The following is an 8,611-nucleotide window of genomic DNA, read 5'->3' on the forward strand; positions in this document are numbered from 1 at the left end:
GGATAGATCATAGATGTCATGAACACACTTACGAGGTAAATTACAGCGAAAATTGTTTTTCTTATAAAAAAAACAAATCTTACAAAATTTTCCTTATGGAAAAGGTGTGAAAGTTATTTTGTTAGGACACGTGTGACATATGGTTCTATCCCATGTGTTTGATTTGATAAATACCGGCATCACATTGTCAATAAGAGAATTCTATTAAAAAATATATATCTGGGCTTTCTGGGTTTTCTTTATTTACCATATCTGGACCAGATCATGATGGGCACCAATATCTTTCTTGGATGGTCCAATACACCACTCCACCCCTAAATTCACCAAAAGTGGGAGCCCAACATGGCTTCAACAGCCCATTCTCAATTTGCAATTTTATTTTGCAGGTTAAAAGTTGAAAGTTATATAAAGAATGTTACGAATTATATCAAGCCACATAGTCAAATTGGCCATAGTTTTCTCTTTTGTGTCTTTTTTTTTTTAACCGTTAGTAATTATTATTATTTTCATAAAATTTGGTGATGTAGATTGACTCCTATGTGTGAAAAATAATGGACCATGATTTTATTAACTCTTGAAATAAAAGATTACAATAACAATAGAAATAAAAGACAAATTCAACTCAACAACTACTCTTAATAGTTCTTATCAAGCTTCGAGATAAACTCTCAATCCAACTGAACAAACTCCAAGCTTAAAGGGATAAACTAAATGATATATAGCTTAAGCAAAGTTACAAATGCTTAGCTTTGTTGAACCATACAACAGAAACTTAATAAACTCAATAACCAAACTTACTCATGCACCCATTATCCACGCAACCATGTACGGTTACTGATGTTGCATGTTATTCCTTATGCTTCGGCAAACACTCCGGAGGAAAGTAGTGGTTGATGAACTTGCATGGATTGCATTCTATGGCCAGGCCATCAAAGGTTTTGTCACAGGCAGCACATGGAGGGGAGCCGTCAATCTTTTGAATAAGAGTGACAGGGTGCTGGTGCGTTGAACTTTGGAAACTTCTTCCAAACTTGATGTATGGATATTTCCCTAGAACGCATTGGGGATGAGCAGGAAAGTCACATTTTACACAATAATAAAACCAATGATTTGAATCCTTTTTTTCTTCGCAAATCAGACAATAATATTCTCCGGAATTGTTTTCAGCAACATAGGTGAGTGCAAGGGGATGTTCATCATATTTGCACCTAGCTACGAGCGGAAGTGTTGCACATTCAAAACCCAAGGCGAAATCACAAGTAGTGCATACAAATACCTTTGTATTCTTGGAATACGTTTGATTGTGATCACAAGCATTGCAATTTTTGTTAGAACTTACCGGAAGGAAGAGAGAGTGTTGGTGACCATCATGTTTCAGGATTTCTGGAATTGAACAACATTGAACGTCAAGATCAAAATCACAATTGTTGCATCTATAGGTGAAGCCATGACGAGAATGGCCACAAGCGTTACAAAAGTATACTCCACCGGTGTAAGGTGCATTTGAGAGGAGGGTAAGGATGTGGTCATGAAGTATGTGACTCTTGTTCTTTGGTAGTTGAGCACAAGTAGTATGGAGAAAAAAGTGGCATTGCGTACAGTTGTAGAATGGGGCCGAGATTATAAAATGCATACACCCATCACACAACTTATCATTCAAAACCTCCTCATGGCTAAGAATTAAATTATGTGGATGGCTAAAATATCGTATCTCACCTACCTTGATCTTTTCCATAACATCAACAGATATCTCAGGCAGCAACACAGGATTTACATTCCTAACCCTGTTTTCATCTGCACAGTACAAATGTGCCACAAAATCACATTCCTGACAACAAAAGGCTGCATACTTTGTCTTCACCTTTTTACGACATAAATTACAAAATACGTTGTTAAAATCCTTGGCTAGAAGATGAAGGGAATAGATAAGAGTGAGGGTGTGATGGTGTCTTGAAGTTATGATGGTACGTGAAAATCTAGCACATCTAGAATGAATGAAGAGTCTACATATGGTACATAAGGAGGCGAAGTCAGTGCCTTCCTGACCACAGGCTTCACAAGTGAAGTGGATTTGCTTAAAGAATGGGAGGAATACATGTTGACAGTCGTCAATATTATTAATTTGTGTGCGGGTAGCACACGTGAGGTCAAGGTTGAAATTGCAGTTATTGCAAGTGTAAAAGAGGCAGTCACAACACCATTTACCGCAAGCATTACAATTACTGGAATATTGCCTTGACCGACAAAGAATAAGGATGTGGTTTGGGTGCGAGGGGTGGTGCTGTAATTGGCGGGGCAACTGGGCGCAGGATTTGTGAAGTCGAAAGTTGCATTCAGAGGTAGAGCATTTGTATCCAGGACCCTTAATCACTTGCTCATTGCATGCCATGCAAACAACTCCGTCCTTGCCATCATCATTTCTCAGCTCTTCTGTGAAGATCAACTTATCATTGTGCCTACGACCGAAGTGAAAATTAAAGGTTGACGTGTTGAAGCATGATACATGACAGAGGTATGGGCAGGCCGTGCATTTGAGAGTGGGACCTACTACGGCCGATTCCTTGCAATCCTTACAGACAACTTGTTCCTTGCTATCATTTTTCAGCTCTTCTACGAACTTCATTAGATGCCAATCCCTCTTGCTTTCATGGTAGAAACTAATTGTTTGCAATCTCTCTCTTAGAAACCGTTGCATCTCCATCTCTTGCTTTCACTCGCACGCGCACACAAAGGAGAGATAAGTGGTGGGTGACAGCTGTTTGGTCGTATAGAGGGAGGTCAACCTAGGTGGTAAGATTTTTTTGCGGCTTTTAAAGATCTGTGATGGCAAAATATTTTGCACTGCCCTAATTCTAATACTTTGTGCCTAAGCAACTTCATCTAGAAAAAAAACAAAAGATTTGTATTTTCCAAATTCCACCCTTTGTGCCAAGTAACTTTGAGTTGAAAAAGAGAAAGAGACAAATTAAAGAAGTTGCATATGCAGAGAGTAGTACACATATCTTGTGAGAAGGTGCAAGTATATTTTGATTTTGACTTCCTCTTACTTTTAACAACTTCGTAATTTTGTCCTTAAGGGGTAGCTCAATCGACTGTAAACAACATCTTATGAAGCGAAGGTCATTAGTTTGAATCCTCCTCCCCCTTCCTTTGTGTAGACATGTCAGAAAACAACTCCAAATTTACTTTTTTAACTTATATCTTTCATTGTATGTTCTTATCTTCATTTTAGGTGACACAGTGGCACTTGTTTATTATGAGCAAAATATTATACCTCTAAAGTTTGTTGAGCCATCTAACAACTCTCGAATTAATTAATTAGTTTCATACAAAACGTAATTCTTTTCTATTTCTTACTGATATATATATATATATATATATATATATATATACATCAATAGCTTGTTTCTCTTTTTCTGCTGTAAATTAAATCGTTCTTTTTTGTGGGTTATTTGTTGAATTGAGTTTGGTGATCAGCTGTGCATGCAACCGCCGCATATTGTTCTACGTACGCCTTCTTAAGCGGCCTTGCCTTGGGAAGTTTCAGTGTTAATTTGATTAAGAGACAATTTGTGTCCTTGGTATAAAAAAAAATAGAAGATTGAATTTGAATGAACACAAAATCCAGGCAGCATGCCATATATCATATATATTAACTATATATGTTCATTGGCCCTTATATCTATACGAAAGCATATAAGGAAACAAATCAAATATTCTAACAAGTACGTAGTAGTCTAAAATGTTAACAAGTGTCTCTTTAATATTCAAATCAAATAAAGGAAACAAATAAATTCAAATCAAATTATAACATTGAGAAATTTAGAACAAATAACAAATTAATTTAGTCCATCTAAGATTCTTATTCCTCAATATTATGGAAGAGTTTTGCCCAAAAATGTCTTACATTCATTCCAAATTTAACGATAATTTTAAAAGTGACATTAGCTTTGAATAGATAAAAAAAAAATTAAAAAAATATATATATAAACAAAAAAAATGAAAGAATGGTATATATGTAGCATAACTCCAAGTTCACATTGTTTACTAATCACGACTTGTTGAAAGACATCAATTCCCAAAATTATTATTATTATTATTATTATTATTATTATTTAATCAAATTGGAAAATGGGTACAATTGATCAAAATACCGAAAAGGCCAGGGGTGGGCTCCCTTACAACATGAAGAAATTTGTGGACCTAATTCCTCATCTCATAAAATCGATTCAATAAGAGAGAGTTGTCTATTCCTTATAAACATGCTCAAGATCGATCTTGTCCACACCATGAAGAAATTTATAGGCCTAACTCATCTCATAAAACCGGTTCAATAAGAGAAGGTTGTCCATTCCTTATAAACATGCCAAAGATCTTGTCCACATATAATGTGAGATTATTTCTCAACAACAGACCAAAACACGAAAAATTACAGTGCAAATAAACAAACGAAATTAGAAAATTGGTCAAATAAACAGCCCGGTCATCTCAATTCCCAAAATAAATAGAATGCACGACACACTGGGTGGGCTGGTTTTCTTAAACAATTTTATTTTGTTATAAACCTTAAATCTGGGGTTGAAAATTGACAGAGTGGCTGATGCACTTATCCGTGTTGGGATTTGAGGAAGTAAAGAATTAGTACACAGAAAACACACAATTTCAGCTCAATATTCCAAGATTTGAGCACAAGAAAGGTACCTGCCCCCTTTCACTTTACTTTGCTTGATCTTGATGTGTACCTTTTCTTTAAAAATAAACTTTGTTCCCGTAAGCATGTGGAGTGAGATGAGTTAACCGAAAAGAAACTAATTAATTCCATCTTTAAAGATGTAGGAATTTACGGTCAAAAGTTCCATCAAGCAAAATCCAGTGTGTGTGTATATATATATATTAATTAACAATAGAGATTGGTTCACCGCCGGAAGGAATTCAATGGTACTGAAGGAAGCTTATGATAAATAATATATATAACATGTTTATATATATGGTGGAGCATCAATAAGCTTGATTTAATACTAGGGGAGTAGCTAGCTAGTGAGAATATTTCCCTTTGGGCGCCGAAGCTCAAGTTAGTGATGGTTATATATATCTTTGAAGTAATTAAACACTCGAAGACTTCGAGTGTCGAAGTTGTATCATTTTATGTACTACAGGTAAAGTATTTATATCTTGGAAAGCGCAAATAGAAACTCAATCAAATACATGCATGCTCTTTCGATGAAATTGTAATTTTTAAAAGAAAAGAAAAAAAAAATTACATTTTTTACAAGAGAATCATAAATATTAAGTCTCACATTTTTTTCCAGAAAAATGTAAAAAAAATCAAAAGATTTGCAACTTCAAGGAAAAAAAGAAAGAAAGCAAAGCAAAGCAAAGTAACAACTTTGAGTTGAAAAAGAGAAAAAGAAAAAGAAGTTGCATATGCAGCAAGTAATAAATATATCTTGTGAAGAGGTGCAAGTATTTGTGCTTTTGGCTTCCTTTTACTTTTTACAACTCCAGAATTTTCTTTTCAACTTATATCTTTCATTGTCTGTTCTTACTATGTACCTCTAAAGTTTGTGAGCCGGCCATGCTGACAACTCGACCTATATTTCTTAATATATATATATAAGAAATATAGATCGAGTTGTCAGCATGGCTCACAAACTTTAGAAGTATATAGTATTTTCCTCTAGATGAAGATAAGAACAGACAATGAAAGATATAAGTTATATATATATATATATAAATGTCAAATTAGTTCATATGGTTGGCTTAAAGTACAAATTACTCTCTGCAGTATAAAAAAAATAATTCAAAACACTTGACGGATTTCATTAGTGCACCGCGTTAGCACTAATAAAATAGAAAAATACTAGGGGCACTAACTCTTTTACTAACAGAAGTTTACTAAACTAATGTCTAGCTCATTCATTGGTACTCGTTATATTTCTCTTAATTAATTATTTTGTATTTCTCCAAACACATCAATTTAGTAAGCCACAATTAGTAAAAGAGTTAGTAACTTAGCATTTCTCAATAAAATAATAACATGTATCACTCTTAATAAAAAAAAAAAAAAAAAAAAAAAAAAAAAAAAAAAAAAAAAAACTGTAATTAAAAATGGAGTGGCCTTCATAGGAGTGTAATTCGTAAATTGTAATTCAGACTTTTAGAATTGTCAAATATTTTTAATTGTACCGATAATTGGTAAATTGTCATACTTGTAGTTGTTTGGACGATGCAGATGATAACTGTCTTTTTCATTGGATGAATAAAATAAATATAAATTATAGATATATCAACAAATGGTAAAGAACATGGGGTTTTCTTTTTTTTTTCTTTTTTTTTTTTCTTATCAAGAAGTATTACAATATTAAATCGAATGAAAGTTTTTAGATTTTTTCTCACGAGGGAAGCTGCAAAAAATTATTTGCAAAGGAATTTGATGTGTCGTTGCAAATAACAAATTTTATTAGCGCTGATAGTAGTCGGCCGCCACTATTATACTACGACATATATTAGTGACAACAGTGCTAGGTTTGTTGGCCCAAAAATTGTGACTACTCTTCTCTTATCCTAAAAAGTTAAACCTAATGAACTAAGGTTGGCATGCTAGGCTAGGTTTGTTGATGTGTTAAACAGTGACACGTCAAAAAAATTTTATTTTTAATACTCATAATTTTAACGCTTAACACACGTCAATAAAATTTAGTGACATGTCAGGCTACCTAATATGCCTGTCCAAAAAAAAAAAAAAAAAATCCATTTTTTGTAGTGTATAGAAAAAATTTTCATTTAAAAATGCTATGTAGAAATCATGAAGTTTTGAACCCATATCCTATGTTAGTGGAGTAGTGCTAAACCATTAAATCACACGTCATTCAAGATAAAAATAGTTGTATGGTTTTATTTATAAGTTTTTGATCTCTTCTTATTAAGCTACTTAGGCCCAACATCATCCTATACTAAAGATTTTCAATGGCTTTTACTTATTTTTTTATTTAGGATCACTAATTTTTTTGGTTTATGAGAACCTAAATGGTTATGTCACGGTGTGGTTAGCAAAAAATTAAAAAATAAAGATACAGGAGAAGAGTGTTTTCTTCCCACGCAGATAAAGAGATCGAGAAGAAGAGTTTGTGAAGAAAAATTGAGGTTTTTGCCAAAAATGAATTTAGGTAAATATCTTATAAATCCCTGAGTCAACACGCCAAAATAGAAAACCACACGCCAAAGCAGATTTAATTAATTACACTAGATTTACAATAGGGTACACTTTTTTCCTAAGGATTTGCTATGCATTTAACCAATTTATTGTGAAGAAAGTTTAGATCATTTAATTAATTATAATCTCTGTTTTAATATAGTTAGTTGATCAAATCAGCCTCATAGTTTTTTCCCCTACACCGGAAGGTTTTCATCGTAAATTTGGCTTGTTCTATTTTAGTTGCTCTATTGGTATTGGATTAATTGCTTGGTAATTTTTGTTTTACTTATCACTTCAGTTGTTTAATTTAATTAATATACAGACAATAATAATATCTAACAAAATGGTATCTAAACCGTGATTGCTTGGGGTGATACTTGATAGTCTTGTGTGAGTTAATTGCAGAATTATTTGGTATTGTAATTAAACTTATGACGTCAAATTGTTTTGTTTTGAAGCGGATGATGCAAGAGACAATCTTTACAGCAAGGAATTTTGTATTTACACATTAATCGTATTTGAATTTTTATATAGTGGGTTGATCAAATTTACCTCCTAATTTTATTTTATTTTTTTAAAACTGGAGAATTTTCCTAGTGAATTTTGCGTGTTCTATTTTCGTTACTCGCTCGGTACTTAATCAATTGGTTAAGTGATTTTGGTTTTACTTACTACTTGGTAAGTAATTGGCAGCTGTTTGGTCCTATAGAGGGAGCTCAAACAAGGTGGTCTGATTTTTTTTGCAGCTTTTTAATATTTGTGATTGCAAAATATTTGGCATTGCCCCAATTCCAATACTTTATGCCCAAGCAACTTCGACTAAAAAAAAAAAAAAAAAGCAAAAGATTTACTATATATATGCCGAATTCCACCCCTTTAACTTCTAGGAGAAAAGAAAAAAAGCAAAGCATCTCTAGACTTTGTGCCAAGTAAAACTTTGAGTTGAAAAAGAGAAAGAGACAAAAGAATTAGTTGCACATGCAGTAAGTAATAAGCATATCTTGTGAGGAGGTGCAAGTATGTATATTGTTATTTTCACTTCCTTTTACTTTTTCCAACTCCAGAATTTTCTTTTCATTTTCTATCTTATCTTCATTTAGAGGAAAATATTATACTGTAAAGTTTGTACGCCATGCTGACAACTCTCGAATTAATTAATTAGTTTCATGCAACGTATTTCTTTTCTATTTATATATATATATATAAGATAAATTAAAATTAGTTCATATGATTAGCTTAAATTACAAATCGCTTTCTAGGATATAAGGAATAATTCAGAGGTCCTGGGAGTAAGTCAAAATAACAATTTATTCACTACATGTGCAGTCAAATTCCGTTAAAACATTTGATAGATTCGTTAGTTTCCTGCATTAACACTAATAAAATAATAACATTTGTCACTCTTAATATATATAT

Source organism: Corylus avellana, chromosome ca9 (assembly GCF_901000735.1).
Source record: "Corylus avellana chromosome ca9, CavTom2PMs-1.0".
In the NCBI taxonomy this organism is placed as follows: domain Eukaryota; kingdom Viridiplantae; phylum Streptophyta; class Magnoliopsida; order Fagales; family Betulaceae; genus Corylus; species Corylus avellana.